At 32.3% G+C, this 26,004-nt stretch overlaps 1 long non-coding RNA gene across 1 annotated transcript in view; it reads left to right on the top strand.

The window, feature by feature from the left end:
• LOC145969325 (uncharacterized) overlaps positions 1 to 26,004 on the top strand; it is a 253,025-nt gene that overhangs the window by 59,198 nt on the left and 167,823 nt on the right. The window contains exons 2-4 of the long non-coding RNA XR_014438041.1: positions 20,302 to 20,398; positions 22,996 to 23,068; positions 23,365 to 23,414. This is a non-coding gene — a long non-coding RNA (uncharacterized LOC145969325). The remainder of the gene's footprint in view (positions 1 to 20,301; positions 20,399 to 22,995; positions 23,069 to 23,364; positions 23,415 to 26,004) is intronic.

Here is a 26,004-nt window from a genome sequence, read left to right on the forward strand (position 1 = left end):
ATATAATGCATTGTGCATTTTTCATAAATTTAAATTTTAATATTAAACATTATTTAAACATTTTTGCAATAATATTTTCTTCATTCATGGCTGCCATATCGACATTTTAGTTTCATATGGTAGTCGAGATACAATGTGGAATTTTTTAATGATTAATATTGAAAGAGACTCCAACCCCCAATTACATGTATCTGGTCGGGAAATGGAAAAATTGATATGGGCGGATATCTCGAATATTATACATATAATAATACCTGTCTGTTTTTTAATTAGCCGTGCTTCGAAAATTATGCACAGCAGAAATTAAATCTCACGGTTTTTATTTAACGAACAATTAGAGAAAACGTGCGCTTCTCATGGACGTATTTAAAAATACTCCGCTGTCGAATAAATCACTATTCGAGATATTTATCTTATTCAAAATAGCGCCCATTTGGAAACATTGTTTAACATTGTTTAACATTATTTAACAAGTTTTCGACGATGAATATTATTAATAAATGCGTCTACATATTTAATTTAAAATATGTATTTAAGAACGTATATTTTATAAAAAATTATTTTTAGAAATATTTCGATTAATTCGCAGAATGATATGAGATCAACATGTATGAAAGAGTTAACGTAAATAAATTATCCACTTCGCAACGGATTAAACGAGCAAGGGTGTTAATGAGCCTTTTGTGGGTGAATTTGTTCCAGGACATGCATTTAATGTGCAGAACCAACACCATCTATAGGGTGACATGCACATGACGCGAGCGTATACATCTTTTGTCAAAATGCGCGAAAATAAAATATATTAATGTCGTACATTGATGTTTGATTCGCAAAAAAGCGAGCGATTATCGTGTTTGCCGAATATTATTATTTATTTAATATTATCCCAAATATTTTGAGTGCACAATGATTGATATTTAGTTCCGAATATCCAAGAGCATCGCGATAGTTTTACAATTCTGATTTAAGAAATGCATATAGGAAATAAAATATTATTTTCACTCATATCAACTAAAATATAATTAGCTGAAATAATCATTTTTATAATATAATATTATTTTGAAATTAGAGAATTAGTGACATAAAGACACACAATATATTTATGTTATTATTATAGTGTCATAAAGTATAAAATGGAAGGAAGTTTAAAAGGAAGAATAATTCTAAAGTTGTTAACTTTCTTCAATTTTTTTGAGAACTAAAGAAATATTAGTATAAAAAATTTAAAATATTAAATAAATGTAAATAAATGCAAAATTTAATTTAAACGAAAAAGCAGCAATTACTACAGCGTTTAATTTCATGGAACCAATCTTTGAATTGTCGCGGAGTCTGTCAATTTACCTTCGCTCTCAATCGCTCAAAACAACGAGGCGGCCCTCACGCCTCAACGAGCATGTTAAGGGCGGCAAGAGTGCAGCGCGTAATGCACATTGACGAACATCACGTAGGGGTGAATCGGTAAACACGGGTGCATACAACAAAGTGTGCTCGCGCTCTTCGGGAATCCCTTTCTAGTGGCTCATTTTAACGCCCATATGCCCATGTTTTTAACAATGCGTGTTCTTCTCTTCCCATTGCTTTTTTGCTCTCTATTTCGATAAATATATATTTTTTTCATTATCTTTCATTTCATTATCTGTTATTTTGTTTCATCACACTATGCTGTTTGCGTGAGAAATCAATCCTCGAGATTCTCGCGCTTTATAGGATAAATTGGTTAATAATGATTAATGACTAATTCGTTTTTATTTTACTTGGCTCAGGATAAATGATTAATAGTGAACACATCGCGCAATCGATACATGTATATGAATTAATTAGGACATAAACTGTGTCATGTCCATTTATATCCTCAGAGAATGTTATCAGGTATAAAATAAAGTCTATGAAATCTGAAAAAATTATACATTTTATATTTATAATTTTACATTGTATATTTTGTCGCATATATATATGTGACAAAATTAATATCATATATATAATTAATTAAATGATTAAGGATATAAAATCACCGGGAAAGCAAAAGCTAAATTAAATTCTCGATGGCTCGCTATATTTATAATTGCAATAAAAATGTTTTTTATTAGTTGGAATTTTATCGAAATTACTTAAATAATATCACGTGCAGTTGCTCAGCGTAATCATATAAAATTAACGTTACATTTTTGAAGTAGAATTATATATATTTGCTACAAATATAATTATTTATTCTCCTTGTTGGCGAAATTATTTTACCGTTAACGAAAATTTAATGAAATGTCACATTACATGCAATTTTTCGCGTTAAATATCTCAATCTCTGAAAAATCCATTAAGCGAAAAGGTATATACGCAGAATTTTTTTCCTTGCCTAGAAATATCTCCGTTCGAAATTGAAGATATCCACAAACGTGACATGCGAATCGCGCGCAATTCGACGAGGAATAAAACCGCGAGAAGCTTCTCGCACGCGGACGAGCAGGTTAATTTCGGCGGCGAATTTCATATTCGGTGCGTCACGGGCAAACGATTCTGCCAGTAGCGTATCACCACAGTGTTCAAGAGGTGGCCCTGACAGTGACACGCGGTCGCGGCGGAAAAGCGTAAAACTCGCGCGAAAATCCGCGCTTGATCGCGAGCGAGCGCCGTGTTGGGCGGCAATCACGTCGCCGCAGTTGAAATTGGCATTTTGATTGGACGAGACAAAAATTGCGGTCGCTCGAGGATACACATCGCTGTTGAAACGCGTTCTTCAGCGTCGACATTTCGCTTCAAATGCAGATCTCCGGTTAGGCTGGTACGATCCGCGTGACTTTCGGCCTCGGCGCGTATCAAAAGCAGACGGTGCTTCGCGCTGAAGAGCAGAGATCGCTATGACACTGAGCGTGTCAGTCTGGCGTGTGGTTTAGATCACTATACTTTGGAAAACAACCGATATATTGATCGACAGTTTAAACGAGATTTGGATTTATTGCATACGTTGACATTTAATTATTTAAAAAAAATCAAACTTTTATTTTTTTTTTCGATTTTTCTATCGCTTTTATTATAATTTATTTAGATAACGCATAATTGTCATCCGGATCATCTTTTATTATTTGAAATTTTGCGTATATGTATATTACAATATAATTTGGGAGAGGGCACGCATTTACCCCGTCGATCCCGCGGGACGCGATAACGAAGCGTCTGCTTTCATCGAGAGCTCGCACCTTTCTCGGATTCGAAAATCGTTCGACTGCATCGACAATCGGCACAGCTGAATTCGAGTTGAAACCAGGATCGCCCGAAGGCATTTTGTCGGGAAGCCGACGAACGAGTTGTCGTATGTCGTTCGTTCGCGAACGTCGATTGCCCGCCGCGACGCACGTTGATTCGAGACTCTTTCGGGACTTTTCATCGCGACACTTTCGTCTGGGGCTCTTTGTGCGATTTAAGGGGAACCTTGCGCGACCCGAGGCAATTCGCTCCGAAGGCGGTTTCGAATTTCACCTCCCTCTTCGCGTCTATGAGATGCCCGGCTCGCCCCCGATCCTATCCGAAATCCGTTTCCTTCACGAGAATCGAGGGCGCTACTCAAAGGCAATCCGACCTTCATCGATTGCCGGGAAAAGTTGATCTGAGTTTTTCCTCCTTTGAAAACGAGCGATATCCTACCGCGGTTGTCAACATTGTGTTGAGTAAACCAGAATATTATTCTTTGCACAAGGCATTTTTTGACGACTGGCGATTTTCCGAGAGTCCGAAGAATGAATACCGATGACTTAAGATACATTTTTACGTTACGTCAAAAAGAAAAAAATTAAGAATTGAATCTGCTCAGACAAAATAAACATCCAAACTTGGTGATTAATTAACAGCTTTTTATCGTAATATTGAACGAGATTAATTAACGTTAAGGAATTGGAGAATTTCGAAGAAAATATTTATTATTTCAGATTTAAATGATAAGGGGATGATGAAAAAGACAATGTCTCGCGTCTTGAAATCAAGGCTGCGGATGATATCAAAAGCGAGACTTCTTGTATTTATACGAAAGAGGAAAGATCAGAGCTGGTTAACTAGGCTAACTGTCGGAGACAGGAGAATATCCCACGATATCGTAGCGGCCCCTGCAGCGCTTCAATTAACGAGACTGGCAATTATCCGTTATTTAAATGAGATCCTTAGACCTTTCAAAAACGAATGTGTTTTAGGCTCTGATTATAACGCAAAAAATAAGAATAAACTAAGAATTTATTTTGCATTATAAAATGCGAGATAATTGAGACTATAAGTGAGAATTAATACAATTATTTTAATAAAATAATAAAATTACATAATTTCTTATAATAAAATTCGTTTATTGGAAGTTTGAAATTATTAATAGATATACATGTACTTCTCTTATTTTTTTAATGAAAAATTTTTGCAAAATCTTAAATTATATTGGCTCTTGTAATTGGCAATACATGGGGATAATTCTTTCAAACTTTTTTAAATATCATATTTTTTTTTATATTGACTTCAATAATCAATATTATGTATAAAATTGTTTCAGTCAAAAAAAGAAAAGATGCGAAATTAATATATATGCAATTTCTCTAAACAGTGCATATATCAAGAAATATGGTAGTGTCTCGAGCCAAGTATATATACAGAGTGTCTCACAATCTCCAAGTAATGCTTTAATAACTTATTGCTTAGAATCAAGCATGTAACTCCTGCCTTTTATTTAAAGTTTTATATTTATCTTTTCTTGAAAAAAATTTAATTTTACAAGACGATATATATACAACTTTGTACAACTGCGACATAAGATGCAAACAATTTCGAATGTAGTGTTCATGATGCAAATGCTCACGACTTAAAACATCCGGCTTTATATCAAGAGTGAAAATCCTCGGGCGACGAAATAACCCTTCTAATCGTCGACGACGCCGCCCCTCGCGAGGTATCCGGGATTTTACCTTCCCCAGTGTCTGCTGCGACTACATCCGGGCGCAAAGACGGAGAGACGCAAGGGCCTCATTTAAATAACAGATAATTGCTAGTCCTGTTAATTGAAGCGCCGCGGGGATCGTCGGGGCAGAAGAGTTACCCAAGATTTCGCGCGCCGTCTTTCCGCCCCCATCGTTGTTCTCCTCTTCCTCCGTCATCGCCGTCGCCGTCGCCGTCGCCGTCGTCGTCGTCGTATCTTTCGTTGCGCGCTCAAGTTAGTTAATGCGGGGCTCGTTTTACGACGACGAGTGTATCGCTTTTGTCGTCAGCTGCAACGCGTTTCGGTACTCATTACGTCGCCTCGACTTCGTCTCAAAGCACCGTCATCGCCAACCGTGCCGCGATCGAGAAGCCCGGACGTAATAACAACGCAAATCGACTTACGCCGTTATTGCACGAGATAATTTTTTAGGATCTTTGAATACGTTTGGCCATTATTTGGTTAATTACTGCAAGATTCCATTTTATATGACTCTACTTTTATAGAAGATTTACGAAAGAATATTTTTTCTGTGTAATAAATAATTATATTTAATAATATTACATAATTTATGGAAGGATATTATATAATTGTATACACACTTATCAAAAGAGGATAAATATAATATTATTTTTTTGGTAATTACATATATTTCTTGTTATTTCAATAAAACGATTTTTTGAACTGTAATGAAAATTCTGCCATTCAGATCTTTGCAGTAATTATTGTAACGTCAATCAGTTTAATTATATATCTTCTTCATGGAGAGATAGTAAATTATTGATCAATATAATGAACACGTCATTGTGACGTATAATATTACGCATTTTAATGTATTTAACTATGCATTATTACCTGCTTAATATGCAATAAATCGACTTACATAATCTCTACGGAGAAAATTAATTATCTTTTATCTTAATATTTTATTACTTTATAAAGACGAGAAAAATGAGAAAATATCAAGAAAAAAGCTATATTTTTAGGATTTTCTGAATAAATAATGAAAGGACAGCTATTATGATTATAATAAATATCGTAGTGCACTTCTATTTGAATCTCTACTCGAGCGAATGAATTGAAGAGTAGGTAAAAGACACGACTGGAATCAGTATCCTTGCTATCCCTTTCCAATCGTCGTCGTTCTCATCGCCGACGTTCTTACATCCTACACCCCGGACCGCCACTTTCATGAATCATCTTCGTCCACTCTTCCCTCAACTACTCTTTCTCAACCTGCTGCCGTCGTAGATTCCGAAGAGGGTTGACAGCATAAGCTCTGATCTAGCAAGCTCGGTTCCGACAGCAGTTCCCAAACGCATGAATTTTTAATAAAATTACCTACGCCAGACACTGCATGTTCTCTATTCCTTCGTCTCTCTCTCTCTCTCTCTCTCTCTCTCTTTATTTATCCATCTAAAGCGTCTTATATAGAACTGACAGTCCTAACTGTAAAAATAATTCACTCTTTTACGATTGTTAACCCGTCGCGTAGCTTTGGATAATCATTTTAATCATGCTCAATAAATTAGCTGCGATATCAAAATTCACTTTTTTAAATAAATTTACAAATGTTCTCACATTTTATGACTGAATTAATGATATATTTTAATTGGGTGATTATTACTTATTTATATTATTACTTATAACAAAATTGTTGCAAGAGAGGTTGAGATCGTTAGAACTTTGATTATATTGGGACATATAAGTACATCTGAATTATTATTTATAACGTTTATAAGTATTCTGTTCACTCGCTATTACGGTTAAGATTACACCGGCTTTTATTTGTCTACATCAAATTGCTGCCAAATCTTGTTTTTATTCTTTCAAAATTGATAATGCAAATGTTAAAATTTTAGTAGGAAATTTAGAAATATATTTATTCAATGATATTTATTTTAAAATATGTATAATTCTCCAAGTTTGTATTTAAAAACTGATTATAATTGGCTGTTCTCTTGCTTTCAATTTAGTTAAAGATAGCTTGAAGTTCTTAACAGCTTCAGTATTACTCATGAAAAAATAATTAGCAATCAGAAAAATGATACTGTCAGATTTAATAAATCGGATTTGTCTTCTAGAGGATTTTAGAATCTAAAGACTTTCCTTTGAAGGATTAGAAATTCAAAACTTACTTTACGACGCTTCCTATTGTATTATTATTATTATTATTATTATCATTATTATATATATATAAAATTTTACTTATATTAAGTGGAACATAATTTTATCAAGAATATCGCGTTCTGTGACAATATTATGAATATTAGATTCATTTATAAATATTATTATATATTTAATAAGTTATAAATATTATGAGTTATAACGCGTTGTAAATTTTATTTATTTTTTTGTAATTTTTAATTTCCAATTTTTTATACAATTATACAAATAATATATCTAAATATAAAAAAAGGCTATATAGGTTTCTTATATAAATTCTTATAAAAATTATAGACTGATTTATGATATTTAAAAGCGCAATTTATGTGGTATTTACAGTGCAATCGTGTATTGCCCGAGGCCGCATTTAAATTCACTTTGATATCGACACGTTGGCTCCTTCGATGCTCGAGTCCGATACATCACGTCATGCCACATTGTAATTAAATTTCGATGCATTTGCAATTGTAATGCAATAATATGCAGCAACAATCAGCACGCTATAACACCCAATGACGTAACGCGACGTTGCATTTCCCTCCCAGAATTGATATCGTTCATGTTTCGATGGTCATGCGGTATATATTGTTCCTATTATCATAATTGTGGCTAAGTTGTAAACAAACAAATACATTATTTAGATCGTGTTACAGCACGCATACATTTTGCGCGATTTCAGGAAATATAATTACATTCTTCATCATTACATTTAATTATAATTTTGTTATTCTTAATTAGATTTATTTTATGATGTGTTTAATTACAAACTTGTTTAATTATACTTGTGGAAAATCATCATTTGTCATCGTTATGGTATCTGGATGTTTAGCTGGACGTATGCAGAACGCAATTTAATCAATTTCTCCTTAGTTTAATGAAATTCCGAAAAAAAATTAACATGCACAAGTACGAGCTTAAAATAAAATATTTATTTTACTTTATAAATATTTTATTAATAAGACGTATTTGAAACTGAATGGAAAAATATGTTTTCATTATTTTATTCTCTGTGGATTTTATTATTCTATCTAAATTTTAAATACCTTTCTCATTAAGATTTCCATATCAAATTTTCGCTGGGAAAAAACTAGTTTCAAGTATGCCAAATAATATATAATAAAAATTCTATACATTAAAACTGCACCATCCTATATATTCTGACAGCTTTGTGTAATAAAATTCTCGTCGCGCACGTTTACGTAAATATAATACAAATGGAGCATGATAAAAAAATGTAGTAAATCCATGAAACAAGAGAAGAGATACGTGTACGAAATATAAAATATAGCTTCTCGTACAGTAGATCAATTCTAGCAACCAGAGATGGTAAGAAATATAACGCGAATCGAGAGGTAAAAAGGTGCCACATATCGTCGAGTTTATTTCACGAAGAACGAGAAATCGATTTTATCGTATGCGCGATATTCCTTAAGTTTCCGGAAACAACCATCGCGGTTTTCCTTTTTTTCTTCCACGACAGGGACCAACTAGGAAAACGGCGAGGGAAAAAGATCACGAGGGATGAAAGAGGGAAGGATATGGGGGAGAGCCAAAGTTTTGCAGCGAGCGAGCTCTCGTCTGCGATTCATGGACTCAGCGCGATCTCATCTTAAAGATTACATCGAGCAGACTATAACGAACCGACCCTTTTTTTCTCGTTGAGACTGGTTCAATTCCCTGCCCTACCCTTTATGATATCGCTTTTTCCGTCATCCCCGCCTTAACCCGTCTGCCTGCAAAAGGCCGAGGGGGAAAGTTCGAACTGCTCTTTGATGACGATGCGTCGCCAAGTTGCCGTGCTGCAGCTTTATTTTATGGGCATCCCCTAATGTAGATATTGATTGAGATTCCTTATTCCTCCTAAAAACTAATAAAGAAGAAGAGGGAGAAAATCTAGCTTTCATTTGATTGTTTCGAGAGATTCAAATTTTGATCTTGTTTGATATAATTTTTTTTTATAAATAATATAAACCAGTCTTTATAAATATGCTTCTTTTTGCATAAAAGAGTCTTAGTTTTATTAGTTCAAATACGAAAAAATTTGAAATTATTAAAGATATAGACTCGTAATATACATATATATAAAGAAAACAGAGCGGCAACATATCGATGTACGTTATTATCGATTTTACGAGCGGCTGAAGAAGAAGAGGTCGGAAAAGCAACGGAAAAACGCGGAAATTCAATCTCGGCATTTTCGGGCAGGGTTATACGGGCGCATTTCCGCGGCGGGACGGCCGATTCCGTTAGTAAGAGGAGTGCACCGCGCTCCCGAATCAATCCCGACGAGTCGTACTCGAGTTTTATTCATGCGGGTGCACTCGTACACGCGTTGGAGTAATAAACCTGTCGCTCACAAGGTAAATCAATGTACCCGTCCTGTCGGGACGACACGGCAACGGAGAGCGCATCGATTTTGGCGCGAGATTAAAGTTGCTAGACCCGAAGACGGAGGAGGAACCAATTTCCACTTGCAGCAAAGGTGCAAAGCGCGCGATTTCGCTTTCGTATTCGATGGGAGACGAGCAAGACGAGCGGAATGGTATTCTGTAATGGAATCCGGAAGGATCCGATGGGATTTCGGATCTTTGGAAAGATCCATACACCCGATAATCTGCACTTCCGCAAATCACAGATTTACGTAAGATGTAACAGAAAATGGCATATGTATATGACATTTTAACGAAGTTAAACTCTCTCTATTCCTATTTTTTTTACCACACATGTGGAGGCAAATTTAAGTAATTGCAAAAATTGAAAATATATTGTTATTGATTTTACTAAAAAGTTTCACTGCTAAATTCATTATATCTTATACGTACTTAAAACTATAATTATCTCTACTTTTTTGCTGTGAAGCTTTCTCTTTTCTTTCTTTTATGAATATCTACATTTGATGCCTCAAAAAATTCTCTCTCTCTCTCTCTCTCTCTCTCTCTATATATATATATATATATATATATATATATATATATATATATATAAGAAAATTTGAAGACATAATTAACGAAAAGATATGTTTAATAAAAGTGATATAAATTTCATATAAGTTTCATAATAGGTTTTGTGAAAAATTTATAGAAATTTATATACTTAAATCTGTACATTTTACAAATTATTAAAGATTATTGCAGATTGAACAACCTTTATTTTAAAAGCTGCACAAGCATATCTATGACAAGCTGGAGCAAATTGTAACAGCATCGTGAAACGCTGACCTGGGGCGAAGCCACACGTATGCTACGAGCATTGTATTCATTCTAAGGGTGTCCCATTACAACGGTCTCACTTGACCGAATATTTCGGACAAAATTCGTACGCATCGGTCATTGATCTTCCGCGTTATCGTATTTCAATGTTTGCGAATCAATCCGCATTTATCGGATAAAAAAAAGGAGATTCGCATTTGAATTATATAATATCAATATTCGACAGTTTTCAAATATACGCACGCAATAAAGATGTAATATATAATTAAAAAATTCTGTAATTACACATTTATTTACGTATGTAATGCAAATATTCAAATACGAGAAATTGACTTAATTGAATAGATTTGACATTATAAGTTTGTTAAAAATAATCAAGCTCGCGCAGGTTTTATATGCAAATATATTATAGCCTTTTTATAGAATCAGTCTTTTTATAAAGCACAAAATCTTTGTAAATTATGACTCCATAAAAAAATTAGCAATTTTAAGCTTATAGAACAAATGAATTTAGAAAGAATCTGCGACATATGTACATTCAATTTCTTCACGCCGGAAAATAAAATGGAGAGTATTTACCATCCACCCTTTTAACTTGCCGTATAATTTTGAAAGCGCGCTTTCGGACCTCACCAGGTATGGAAGCTGGAAAGATCCCATCGGCAATTTCCAGGCATAAACGGCAGACTAAGCGGTAGCGGACGGTATCTATTAGACGTATATCAATATAAGATCTTGTAGAAATCGCGAGCTAATGGCCATATCGGCATGCGCGGCGTATGGCGGCTAAACGCATCTCGAATCTTTCTTACGGCGCAAACGAAGTAGCGGGAAGAATGGAAGCAAAGGCAGGAGGACGGGATCTAGAGAAGATGATTGTGATGGAGCAGCGTGTATACGCGAGTACGTGCTCTCTTGATACGAGCGCTTATGGGAGTGCGTGGTATTATGGTCCCGCCATTATTATATCGTCCGCATGCACACAGAGCGGCATATATAATCATACGGATATGCGCACATTCGCGTAATTTATTATAATAAAACGCGCGATGGAAGGCCGTGTCGTTTGCGTTTTTTTTTTAAGTCGGCGATTTAGCATCACGATGCCGCACCTTCATCGAGAAACGCTCTTAGCATCTCTCTCTAACTATATACTTTCTTAACACTTTTATCAAGCAGCGAATGCTTTCGAATTGTATAAATTTTGTAGAATATACGCGACTTGAAATCGTTTGTTTCTGTCGAAAGTATGTGAAAAATGTGATAAGTTTCATTTGCAAACTTGATACAATAATTAAATTTTAATATTGTATACATAAAGTAACTAATAAAGAATGAAATAAAAATCTCAGCAAGTCGATAACTTTTATATAAAGTGTACAAAAAAATTCATGTTGATTTGTCCCCACGATGCAATAGAGAATTAACGACCGAGACGTTCGTTATTTTTTTTTTATGCGTCAGATATCGAGCGAAGGCTTTAACGAGCAAAGTTTGGGGGCGTACTGAAAGAAGAGACGAAGAAAAGAATCGCGAGCGCGCGAATGTATGCACTTTGGAAATTTCGGGGTGTATGACTAGTTTGGCCCATCTCGCCGGCGGTTATGAAGTTGGAAGCTGCGCGACCCCGCAGCTGGCGCCACGTGGGCGCCAGCAGCCCCTTACCCCCTTGTTCCGTCTCACCCCGCGCCCAACTTTCCTCATTTACGATAATGTATGACCATCCATTAAGAACGGGGCCTAGCCGGGGCTTAGCAAAGGGCAGGTAACGCAGATCTGTGCAAGGTGTCTCCGTTCTCGAGGAAGAAATTAGCGGGGACTCGTACCGCGCTCGGTTTCATGGCTCGCAATCCCATAATCCAACTTCGAGTGCAAATAAATCATGTGAAATTAGATGAAATGGAAATAAAGTAGAAAAAAGAGGACGAGGTTAAAAAGGATGTAGGTAATGGGGACTTGAATTCCTATTTGTATGAAGAATGAACAAGTGTCGAAGAGTCGAGAATCTCTAATGTTTCCTCAGAATATTTGTGCGAGCTTCTAAATGTTTTTGCGAGCGTATTATGTAATTGATCAATAATAAATTTTAATTAGTACAGCTTGCTCTAAAATACTTAAATCAGTAAATTTTGTATCATCTAATTATGTATCGTTTAAATATCATAAAAATATTTTAAAAATTATGATGTGTCATAAAAAATATTAAATATTTAAATTTCGTATCATTTATATATCATTTAAATGTCATAAAGAAATATTTTGTGACTACAAAATAAAATTTAAGAAATGCACATTTAACAATTTAAGAATCATGCATATTTTCTCATAGTTTATTGGATATTTTCTAATGGATTTATTCTCACATATATCTGATATCTGCACGATTGTAATTGTGAAGTCTTAAACAATTGCAACGCTAATCAGGACTCTGATTTATCGCGTACATGCCTACATGTTATCGATCCAAAGTTTCCAAGAAATGCAAGGGCGAATCCCTAAGGGAGGGTTCGCCGGACGTAATAACCTTGGGGATCTCCCGGAAGAGGCAGTACGAAATTTACGATAATCAGCTGCCGTGATATCGTACAAGCTCTCGGATGTGTTGCAATGAGGATTCTTGTGCATGGGAGGTTTCAACTCGGCCAATGGGATGAGAGATTGATTATCAACGGATAGAGCGTAATAATCAGCAATTAGAGGAATCCGCTAAATAGGATTTCTCAGTTCACGAAAATCAAGACAGAACATAATGCATCCATTAATCTATGTGAAGTAATTATTATAAGATCTAAAAAGTTTTAAATATTTATTGAAACTTGTTTTTACACATATGTACATGCAAATCATTTCTTTTAAATTATTACCTTATTGAATATTTGATAATACATATAATTCTTGAATATTCAGTAAACATCAAAAGACTCACAAACAAAAAAAATATTGTCAAATTTAATAAACATCAATATATATATTCACAATAAATCATATAATTATAAAACTATATATTAAATAAAACTTTAAATGCTTACATTAATTTTTAATTATGCCAACTGAAATTTAGATCAAAGAATCGGAGAAATACGTTATAAATCGAAATAATAAACGTTATAAATCGAGAAATTTTCATAGTTAATCTTCATTAATATTCTTTTCTCGTAGTGTAATAAAACTCTTACTTATCCTATTTATCCCCTTTCGTTTACTGACGAAGTGTTTCTATCTTTTTTACACATGCTTCGTCTCGTTTCGCCTTCTACGGACGATTTCGTTCAGCATCCTCCTCTACAGTTCGTGTCCCATGGGTATCATTCAAGCAGAACAGTTACACTTGTTCTCCACGACCAAGGAGTTCGACCGGCTAAATAATTAGGTTAACCCTTGTTGGCTCGTCGCTTCGTTTTGTCGTCGCAATAACATACGATGGGAAAAAGGCAAAAATCAACTATCAAACAAAGTGTTCCCTTTCTGAGTTTATCTTGATAATCAATGAAACGAGACGTACTTGTTGTCGACAAACTATGAATAAAATTATGAGCAAAAATATTTTCTGAATTAATATTATACAATCTTATTTAACAAAAATGATAATAGAAAGAAGATACTTTTGTATTTTATAAGAATTCTATAGAAAATGTACTTAAGCAGTGATCTGTATTGCACATTCTGATCTATAAAATATTGTTATAAATATTAAAATATATTAAGAGCTACAATATTATGTGGAAAAATTCTTCATTAAATTTTAATCGATTTTCTTGTAGTTGTTTGATTCATCCAGATATCTGAGAAATTAAAATTAATTAAAAATGAGTCAGCAAGTCATTTCTGGCAACGGACTTGTTGATCTCTCATGGTGACCAACTAATTTCTCTGCAACAAGTTTGGTATTCTGCAGCCCTGAGGAAACTAGACGCTAACGCGCAATTTATTAAAGCTCTCTTACGGCACCTCTATTTTTCTCTCTCTCTTTCTCGCTCCCTCTCTTTCCCGACTGACCTCGTAAATTGTTGCAGATGGGTTGGAGATAGACTGCGGCTTGCAAATATAGCTTGTCGGCACGGTTAATAGAAAATTAGCGGAGCTAATAGCGCGTCGGCGTCGACCGAAGAACATGGGGTGCCGTCATTTGTGCCGGAAAATCGAGTCGCCCGGTTAAAGTGCCTTTTAACGCGATTCCATGATCGAATTCGGGGGCCGGCATGGCGAAACCTACTTTCGACATGATTGTCTCGCTGGCCGAGTATGGCCTCGTCGAAAGAATTATTAAATCGCTGTTCGTCATTTAACAGGGAGCGCACCGGAGAACGTGTTATCTTGAAAGGTTGCAAATTATTATTGTCCCGGGCATGATTTTATTCAATCGTGGTCACTGTTGCATTGAAAAACTCGTCTCGCAGAAAATTTAGTATTCAAGAGAGTATACACTTTGCGACGTGCGATAACTATGCGTATACAAAGCGTCATCACTACATAAATAAAATTATTAAAGCGTTCGCGAGCGAAGATAAATTCATGTGGTTAATATTTTTTTATGATAAAAATATCCGAGATTTTTAATTGCAAAGATATTTAATATCGGAAGAAATCTGTGTAATGAGAACATAAAAGTTATAAAAAAAATAATCTACGTAGAAAACAAAAATAATATAACAATCTACACTGCTATTATTAATATAACAATTTATACTAAAATATTATTTAAATATGTATAATCTCATCATAAATAAATTATATAACTATCTCGATATACAAAGAAATACACACATATAAATAAACTTCTCTCTCTCTCTCTTTCACTTTAAATTAATATTTTCCGAGATATAATAAAATAAAGAGTAAAAATAAAAATTAAAAATTCAATGCAATCTTTCCATAATAATTGATATTATAAGTAGTTTTGTACACACACATGACGTGGGTCATGTTTGCATACTTGATGACCAGTTCGCTTAACGTTCTTGGCGGATGAAGTTTAGGGACAGTTAGGCACTTGAGTACACGAAGCCTACTAATTCCGTCGCTTGTAAACGGCTTTATCGTTCTAACTTCTCACGGTGTTGCCTGGAATATCCCTTGTATTATGCACAACTAGATACAATAATTATATCACTAAGTATATATTAACGAGATAGATTAGCCATTCCAGCGCGCTTCTCCTTCGTATATATGCGCACGTTAATATTGCAGGACCCCTGGATCCTGAAATTGTACGACGGATTTGCTAGGAATTGTTTGACATGATTCATAATTTATAATTCTTAGTGTTACAATAAAAGCGAAAAATTGTCTTTAATTTTTCGTTGGCTTTATTTTATTTTCACAAAGTTAAGTGTCATTTGGCAAATTCGTCACGAAAATAATTTATCACAAGTTTTTCTGTAGAAATTATAATAGCTTCTCTAATAATTCTTCTACATAATTAAAATAAAAGATTCTGTATTTAGACTAACACATCAAATAAATAATATAATCAAGAATAATACTTCACATGCTTATATTGAAGCGATTTTTGATAATAAAAGTATACCTTTAACCTGCAAATCGCGTTAATAAAGCATAAAGCGATCGCTCCCAGAAAATATCGCACAACGAAAGAAGGAATGAAAGAATTCGGAGACGCATTGGCAGAGACGTAGGGTGCGGGTGGCACATCGCGGTGCAAATGCAAAGTGCATCGAGTCGAGGATGACTATGGGAAAGAAAGAAGGAGCGCGGCGCGAGAGCTGAGCGCTCGCGTGGAACGATGATATTTGATTTATGCGCGTCGTGGGCCGCGGGCCGCAAAAGAAATTATTGTAACCAAGATTTATTTCGAGCTCTTTACTGTCACAACACCGACTTACCGGCGGTAATATCCCGGCCCGCCCAGGCCCGTTACGAACGCTAAGTACAAGCTCGTTGGATAAAAGTCCATTATTGAATGGGGACCAGTCCCACCGAAGGCGATGGCGATTATTTAATGCCACGGAGTCGGGTGTTAAATTGGAATAGATTGCGCCGCTCTCTCGCTTTCTCACCCCTTCCTCTCTTTCTTCGCGATCTTTAATAACCGACCGACGATGCATTTGTGTCGCGTTCGGCCAAGTTAGAACGACGATGCACCAAGACGGTCCTTTCGGGATATCGAGACGATTTATAAAGGATCGAATGCAAGACGATGCGTCTAATATAGATTATAATTTAATATTAATGTGATTTTTTGACACGATAAATGTTTGTTAATGATTCAGAACAAAGTGTGGCGCCTTTTTAATTTTAAAGAATTATATATTGAAAGAGACAGCGAGAGGAAAAATGAGAACAAAGATAACAAGAAAAAAAATAAAAATAAAATAAAAATAAAGGAATTATTAAATATAGGAATTATTAATAAAGGAAATATTCAAGCTAGAAATAGCTAAAATTATATTTTGCATAACTACTTCCTAAGAAAAAAGTAACATTCTTAGTAACATTTGTTAGTTTTTCATATTTAATTAGATATTTACTTGATATTTATTTTTAAAAATTATTTGTGCAATTTATACAATATTAAAATATTAATTTTATATTAAATATCAAATTTTTTTTTCTATATGTCTCATCACAATATCTCCTACACGCATATAGTATACAAGCAATAAATAAATAAATTATATATATATATATATATATATATATATATATATAATATATAAAGATTTAGTTATATAGTCTCCTAACTTAATTTATGTATAATTTTAGACAAGATATATGAAAGGCTTAGTCTCGGTTGTACTATAATTATAGTATATACACCTTACTATCATACAATTTTAACATCTCTACCTTTTCCTTCCTAACTATTAACATGTATCTCTTATATATAAACGCTCCCACGATGAAAGCGCGAACGAATAACCGAGCGGTGAAAGGTCGACGATGAGTTTTCATTAAAAGGCGCTATCTAATCCCGTAACATTACGCGATCGGCACGACCAAGGCAATTAACGAAATGATAAAGTGCGTTCGGCCGTACGCAAGGAACCGGCGGGCACGCAAATCCGGAAGAAAATGTATCGATGTAGCAATTTACGTTACGACGTAACGGCGAATCGCGTAATATCATGAGCTACAATCGACGTGTTAGAACTTACGCGGATAATGCGTACGTATTCACGATTCGCCGTACACGATCATCGGCCGTATATTCGCGGTAAACCCTTCGGGTCTCGACTTTTACGTGTCCGGAATTCCCAAGACGAATCCGCGCTAAGAACTTCCAACAGCTGGATACATATACCGGGTGAAACAATCTGATGAAACGGGAACTCATAGATATTTTATGAAAATTTTATTAATATTAATATAATTGTAATTTTTATTAATACTAATACTAATTAATACTGTGTTCAATATATTAATGCTTTTAAAATTGTATAATATTAGTTGAAAGATTACATACATTTCTACTACATTTATATATTATTGGATAAATTAAATTAACGTGAGAGTTATTGCACACATACAAGTGGTATACATACATATACATACGCATACATACGCATACAAGTGAGATTTAATAAATTTAATTAAAAATTATTGCGTGTAATTTTATCTGAATAAATATCTCTATAAATCTAATTTATGTATTTTCCGCCTGTAAATGTTCACTGGCTCGCAAAATTTGGAGAATGCGATAAATTAAAATACTTGCAGTTGAATTAAATTTCACGGGCTCGTCGAGATTTGTTAATTATGAAAGTCGAGCAATTCTGTAATTTTTTGCAAAAAATGGTAACGAACGAAAGTAATACTGCAAACGGCAATTTTAATAGGTCCGTGTCCGTGCCAAAGGTCTCCGCGTTTTCCTCTTTTAACAAAGTCGGAACAAGGTTTCTAGTTAGTGCGAAGAGCAGCTGCGATTCCTCGGACGACCATTTCAGATCGCGAGCCAATTTTCTTCGCGAGCTTAGTCAAGATTAAATTAGACCATCCGTTTCGCCGATTGGCCCTTGTCCGCTCCTTCTCTCCATTCCCGGCTGTGCTTTTCGGTATCAATCTAAACGCTATTCGACAAATCTACCCTATCATGCCACAAAGCGTCTGTGTAACGTACAATGTAGTAACTACATTTCGCCAATATTGCTAGGTATTTATCAAGTGATAACATTCAAAAACATTTGATTTCTAAACTATTCAAGGCAAATACTTCAGCGAAAAATTTTATGAAGAATGTTGGATTTTAATATGGCGATAAATAAAAATAATTTGCTTTAGAAATATTTATTAATATATAAGAAAATATTTATTAATAATTTAATTGATACTTATAATTACCTTTATTATTATTTTCTTAAAAAAAAGCTCAAATTTTGTAAAAAAAATTGATAATTAAATAAATTCGCGTGCAAATAATTAAAAAGAAATAATACAAAAATACTATAACGCAAAAATTTATGAAAAAGTTATCCCCAAAAATCTACACGTTTATCTGTAACAAAATAATAAAGCAATGAATCAATTTGTATCAAATAAACAATGCCATAATGTTATTAAATTTCCAGATAATGCTATAATGCTATTACGAATTTCAAAATTTCAATTAATGAGCGATGCAAAAAATAATCTTAAAATAATCAAGCTTTTGCTTGAAATTTTCAAAACAAACAATTTTCAAAACAATCCATGTATTCCTCCTCTCTTCTCTTTCAATCTCTCCTCTTTTATATTCTCTCCCCCATATTTTTTGTAATAAAGTGAGCATTTGTCGTTAATAAATATATCTTGACGAGTTCCGCGAGACTGCGTTGCAACCGCAATCTTTCCTAATCCCACAAAGCGTGGAGCTAAAAAAAAATCCAAGCCCGCGACGGCAACGCAGAAAAATCCCGCGTGAATTTGCAATGCTGCATTAAGAGCTTATGACGAAACCGTTTCGCGCAAAAGGAGGGGAAGCAAAATGGACTTGCGCGCAAAACAAATTTAAAGCTTATAAGCTCCGACACGAGCATGCGCGCGCGCGCTTACTTGCTCTGTTACGTTACTTTTATTCCGGCAACCGCGCGCCTCAACCATCCGTATCGAATTTGCATATTATTACTGTAGTCACTAGAGACGTCAACCAGTGTAATTCGACTCCCTGCCTTTCTTTTATCATAGGCTCTCGGTATATTTCGTATGTAAAAGCAGCAGCGATGTGCAAAAGATTTATGTAATAATTATTAATACGATAATCGTATAAATAATATAATTTAATATATATATTCCAATTTTAATATTAAAGTTCAATAATTATTAAACTTTTAATATCTTAATTCAATTATTTATAAAATTTATTTTTATTCAAAAGAAAAATTTATATTGTAATTATTGAATTTTGTAATTGTTATGAAACAATAAAACTTCTTTTTAAATTATTTTATAACAACATATATTATAACAACATATATTATAACAACAATATTTAACAATAACAACAATTATTTTATAACAACATATATTATAACAACAATATTTAAGGAATTTATTTCATACATAATGTAAAATTTATAAAATTATTAATTTCAGTAATAAAAATAATGATAGTTTTAATGTGAATTTAAAGAATTTCACCATTTCATTCAAAAAAGATTAAATCTAATATTATACATATTTAAAATTGAAAAATAAAATCTTTTTTGTTTACATATCTACAAAATAAAAATTATATTTACTATATTATCTTAAAATTATACTTATTTAAAATTACTTAAAATTATTTACTTAAAATTATACTTATTATATATTCTTTTTTTTTAATTTTTATTTTATCAAAAAAAATTGCGAAATTTTATTATATCAACAATAGAGTATTGTTATAACGAATAGCGCATGTGATTTTAGCCTTGTGTGAACATCCAGCGAATCATATTTTTCGTATTGCTTTCTGATAATAAAGTGCATATCTCGTGTGATTTTCGCGATCGGGAGTACCGTAAAAAGTGTTCTCGTATATGACTAATCGTAATTAATTGTGTGTTCCAGGTAAATGTGAAAGTTACAGCAAAGGGTGACAAGAAGAAGTGAAAAGGAGATCTAGAAAAGCATTTGATGACATATACGGAACAACGATATATATGTGGTAAGTAATTTATAAATTATCGTATAATATAATGCATATTATATATAAAATTTTATTTTAAAATATTAAAAATGTTTAAAAAAGCATATATATTATAAAAAAATATGTTTATATAAATAGTTTAATATTTTATAAAATATTTTATAATAATATAATTATTTAGATATTTTATATATACGAATTAGAACGTGTATATGTGTGTATGTGTGTTTCATTGATTATATTTTTCAAAAATTTAAAACACTTTTCAGTAATTACGCAATTTATAATATTAAATACTTATTTAAAAAACAAATAAAAATAGCGATAGTGCGTAATAATTATTTTAGATATATTAAATAATACGTAGTTAAAAAAAAAAATATCGCGACGATAGCTCTCGAAGCATATTTGATGTGACGTATTTATTTAATCATCAACTAACAATAAGAATCGAAGTACGTGTGACGGAAATCAAAATTATAAATTACCGTTTTATTGTAATTCTTACGAGCAATAATTATTTCTCTATTGATATTTAAAGTTAAAAATATGTCGATGCTTTATCGTTTAACAATTTGATGATCTAATATAATTCGAATTGAGAATGTGCAGTAAAATGAATCGCAGAATTGCAATTAATATAATGATAAGCTTCCTGAGACATTAAACAGTTAAATATACAATTTTTACTTTAAAATGCTTGTATAATTTAATACTCCGCGTTATACATATTACGTCAAAGTACGTGAAATATTTGAGTGATGACGTCATCAATAACACGATGTTCGGCCTTGACGTAGTGATGCCAGATTCCGACCTTTCGGTAGCATGCGGTAGCATGGAGGGGGTAAGTACAAAACATTTGTTTCCTTCTATTACCCCCTCCATGCTACCGCATGCTACCGAAAGCCCGGAATCTGGCATCACTGCCTTGACGGCGTAGCGCGCTATTGTTTACATGCTGTGGCCGTGTTATCATTCGCACGGCGATACTCGGGCAGTAAAGTAGTGGTGCGAAATGCTTTGTATATTATTGAATTTCTCTTCAAAACGCGAATAGTATCGAAATATAATTCTCGCTACAATTATTACAATTAATGGTTATCAAAAACCTTTGATAAACGACAAGAAACTGCGATGTATATTATACGATAAATTTTATCAAAGCGCGATCATGTATGTATTATTGCAAAAATCGAAGCGCGCTCGCGACAGAGATAAAAAAATATATAAATGTAAATTATCTTTTCGTTATGATCATTATCGATTAGTAGTTGCAGGGATAATTATTTATTTAATTGTTATATATATATATATATATATATATATATATATATATATATATAATCAAATACATATTTTGTCCGATGCTTTAAATTGTTCTAAAATACGATCATAAATTAATTATTAATTAAACAATTGATATATGACTTTTTATTACTTTAATCTTTTGATCTTACGATTCATATTATTGAGTATATTATTGCATACGCAATAATTATTGTATATATTATTGAATCGTATTATATATTGTGTATATTACTGAATCGTGTTTTTCTCTAAAACGATATAATAAAGTGCGTATTTTATGTAATTGTTCCACGATCGGGAGTGTCATGCAAAGTGTCATTCGGACTAGTCATATTTAAGACATAATAAAGTATTTTCGCAAGTGAATATAAGTGCCATGAAGAAATAATAAAGGATAAACAAGTAAGAAGAAAAGGATTCAGGGAAACATCAGATGACAAACGAAGCAACTATACATATAGTGGTAAATAATTTATATTAGTACATATATATACTTATTATTTATATTACTTTCAAAATACACACATTACTCGTTTATTTTTTATTTCCTCAATAATATGATCAATTCAATATTTTTTATTGTATATAATATATTATATATCAAAAATATTCCAAGTTTTAATTTTAAATATCTCTATAATAAAATATTTTTATATTAATTAATATTTTTATACATAAATAATTTAATATTTTTCAATAAAATGTTTTACAATAATATAATTTCCTTTAGATATTTTATATATAAAAATTAAATTTTTTCATTATATTTTTCTGAAATTCATATCTCAAAAAAATTTTTTCGGTATTTATGCAATTTATAGTATTAAATACTTATTTAAAAAACTAATAAAAAAATTGGCCGCAAACAATAATTAATTGTTCAAAATCAATTATTTTGTTTTATACATTTATAGATCTATTTAATATTAATAATGAATAACAAATCAATAATCAACTATAGTCAGTACTTGCCTATTATTTATTTGTAATTATATATAATATTTATTATAATTTCATGCGCGGAATTCAAATTGAACAATTAATCGCGTAATTTAATTTTTTATTTACGTGTGATTTAAATAAGAGAATTGGATAAAGGATTGGAGATTTTTACAAAAACTATAATTTTGTGAAGCTTTTATATAGTTATTAGAAAATTATTAATGTTCTTTTTTCACAAAATATATAGAATTATTTTATTAATCTGCTTATTATTACGTGCTTATTATTACAATAATAATTTTTTGAAATATTAATTATTGTGAACGCTATTATAATTTGGATCTTTTATTCGTATGTTATAGATCGACGCAACAACCCCGATGATTTGAGAGGAGGCCTAGGAGAGGCATCGGGCATCGGCGGAGCAACTATAAAGTGAGTATTATTATTTGTATACTAATTATCATAAATCACATTAATTCAGTTCATTTATTTAAATGATTTAAACAAGAGAGACTCAAAGAGAGAAAGACTTTTATACAAATCCTATAAAAATGTTTCTATTTAAAAAATAGTTTCTTTAGAATTTATAAAGAACTACTTCTTATTTAGATATTTACTTATTATTGTACGCATCGAATATAAAATTCGATACATACAATAATGATTTCTTGAAATATTAATTATTTTAAACACTGCTATAATTTAGATTTTATATTTGTATGTTACAGTCAACGTAGCTTCTTAATATCAACAACTCCGCCGTTGCGCATCAGTGTCGGTGAGTGATAAACTTTTATTTAATTGTAAGGTAACGGATCTGTAGAGATTATAAATGTAGATTGTAGATAGATCCATTACCTTAAAAAATGGGCTAGAACAAATTAAACAAATTAATTATAACTTTTAACAATTTCTTTCAATATACATTAAAATATATTACTTATAAATGCAAATTAAAATATAATTAAAGCAGTATAAAAATTTTAATTCATCATTCGAATCATTTATTTATCAATTATTTAGATTATTTAATAAAGAACATATTAAAATGATTTTATTAATTGTGATATATATGTGATGTGGTAACTTATTTTATAACGCAAGCTAAACTTATTCTGATTTGTTATAGCCCATACATTTATATATTAAATATTTTAATTATAAATAATATGTTTTAAACTTGTTTAATAAAAACTATTCTTATATTTTGCTTTAACTAATTTAAAGTCAAATAACCAATCAATTGAATTATTTATAATATGATAATAAATAAAACAAATATTTAATTAATTTTATTTTCTTATAAATTATGTATTATCATAAAATTTTAATTAATCAATTTTAATTGATAGCTTATTTAATAAAAACTGTTCTTTAATAATTGATAGCTTGTTTAATAAAAACTGTTTAATTAATTTTATTTTATTATAAATTATGTATTATCATAAAAGTTTTAATTAATCAATTTTGATTGATAGCTTGACTTTATCTCAGTTAAAGTAAAATTATATTAAAATAAAAATCGAATTAATTTTACAAATAATGATAATAATTAATTTTAATATAAACGAAAAATTAGGCAATTAACAAAGTTAATATATATAAATGATCATATTTTAAAAGCGTTAAAGTGAATTTACGGCTACGGAGTGTTTTGCCGCAGGAAATTTTCGGAGCGTATCGGAACACGTCTCCGACTTAAACGGATCCTTAGAAACGATCCGTAACCGTCCGCGCCGTTGACGAAGGCTCGAGTTCTGGTGGCGCGTGAATGACAGGTTAGGAAATTAGATCTTCCAACCGTTGTCTAGGAATTAGAAAGTGTCGCCGAAGACACGTCGAGACACGTCTTTCCATCGTCCGATGGATATGAATAATTGTAAGCTTGTGCCATGCCGCCGAGTGTCGGACATTTAAAGCACAAATTTTAACGTCAAACTCTCGGACGACTTCTCCTAAAAAATGCAAAAAACTTTTCTTCTTCAACGAAGAATACGGAGACAAATCTTAATATTTAAAAAATGTCCCTTCTTTTTTTACAATTTTTTTTTAACGAATAATTCAATTTAACCACTTACGCAGAAATTTTTAAATTAAATTATTATTTTTTGAAATACGTACATTTCTCATAATTTTTGCTTATTATCTGCAACAAATGTATGTAAATTATTGTCATTAGAGATTCACGATAATAATTTATAATAAAGCAAATTGTTTAAATACTTTCTTTTTAAAATGTAAAGTACGCAAAAAGTCATTTTTGATGCTCATAATTTTATTCAAAATGTATAGGAAGTATAGGAAATATACGTTTGCATTTAATTATCAAATACGTATTTAGTTCAGCAGATGTAAAAAGTATAAACATATATAATTCCGATAAAAGAAGATGTCTCGCCATATCATATAAATAAGCATTCGTGACTGTTTGTTCGGATTTATTCCTATCATAATCTGCGACTGACATTTGAATTAAATCACTGTAAATGTTTTCCGTGTTTGAAATTCGTCGCTTAAATAAGACGAAAATCAGACATATTTATTCGATTAGATATGTTGTGTGTATTTATTCCTCAATTCTTGATTCTTGATTCACGTTGTCTCGCCGTTGACCTCGTTTCGTATATCGAATATATTTCGTTCATTTTGTAGTTTTTTACGTTTTTTTTTTTCGACGAATTATTTTGTTCCAATTGTTTACATAATAAAAGATAACATGTTTTAATTTTATTTGATTAAAAAAAATCTACAAAAATATCCACATCGCGAATTAGCATTAATGATATTTGATTTGAAAAAAATAGCACCAAAAAATTGAAATATCATTAATTGTTGGTTTTAAAGATTATAGAACGGATTAAATCGCGAGGCACACACATTAATAATAAAATCATACTCAATAAAATTTATCGAATTATGTGATGGTATCCCAAACATGAATTACGGAAATTAGCCGCTTGCAACAACAAACTCCCATCCGTTCGACCGGTTCCCACTCTTTAAACTAGACCAAACTAATTTGTTATTGTCACGGATGTCGTGTCAGCGGCTCGAAGGGCCATCAGATTCTCTCGCTCTAAAACGAGGAGATTCGAAAAACACTCGAAACACTCGGGCAGGATGGCTACAACAAGTAGTCAAGGCGAAGGGTCGTCGCGCAGACGAGCGTCTTGTTTTCAGCTCGAACGAAGGTCCGTTCGCGGCGCAAAAACGTAGAGCCAGACACAAATTAAACGGCTGTTAGGGACCCGGGGTTATCCATCGTCCTGGCAGCAAATCCAACGCGGAGGGTAAGGGAAAAAAAAGGAGAAAAAGGCTGACGCGCGCAGTCTATTAGCGAAGGCATGCGGCAAGATTGTCTTGCGGCA

Source organism: Camponotus vicinus, unplaced genomic scaffold, assembly GCF_025532165.1.
Source record: "Camponotus vicinus isolate PSW18456_S1 unplaced genomic scaffold, iyCamVici1.0 SCAF_3, whole genome shotgun sequence".
Taxonomy (NCBI): Eukaryota; Metazoa; Arthropoda; class Insecta; order Hymenoptera; family Formicidae; genus Camponotus; species Camponotus vicinus.